Genomic DNA, 438 nt, shown 5'->3' on the forward strand with positions numbered 1-438 from the left:
CATGTTATAGATGTCACTGTTGGAGCTTTAGAATTTCAAAAATGGGTTTTTATCCATAGGGAAAACCTGCTTTATGAACAAAACTGAGATTATATTCATTATGAATAAATACATTTATATATTTATATTTTAATCCCTCTCTTCTCTCCAAAAACTGAGGACTGTCCTCCCCTGCCTCAATGGATGAGCCTCCACTGAAGTATGTTAAAGTAAAATGGCAATAAACGTATTCTGATTCTATACCTCTTGAAACTCTTCATCCATCCCTCTTTCCTGCCTACCTGCCAAAGCTGCTCTTTAAGCATACCTCCATCCTAAGAGTCACAAGCTATTTTGGCAGATCTCACACAAAATAATGACAAGAGACAAAAAAGTATGCTTATGGATGTGTATTTTAATAAAAATAATTCTGTCAAAATTAAACAGAATACAATATTT

This window comes from Borostomias antarcticus, assembly GCF_949987555.1.
Source record: "Borostomias antarcticus genome assembly, chromosome: 16".
In the NCBI taxonomy this organism is placed as follows: Eukaryota; Metazoa; Chordata; class Actinopteri; order Stomiiformes; family Stomiidae; genus Borostomias; species Borostomias antarcticus.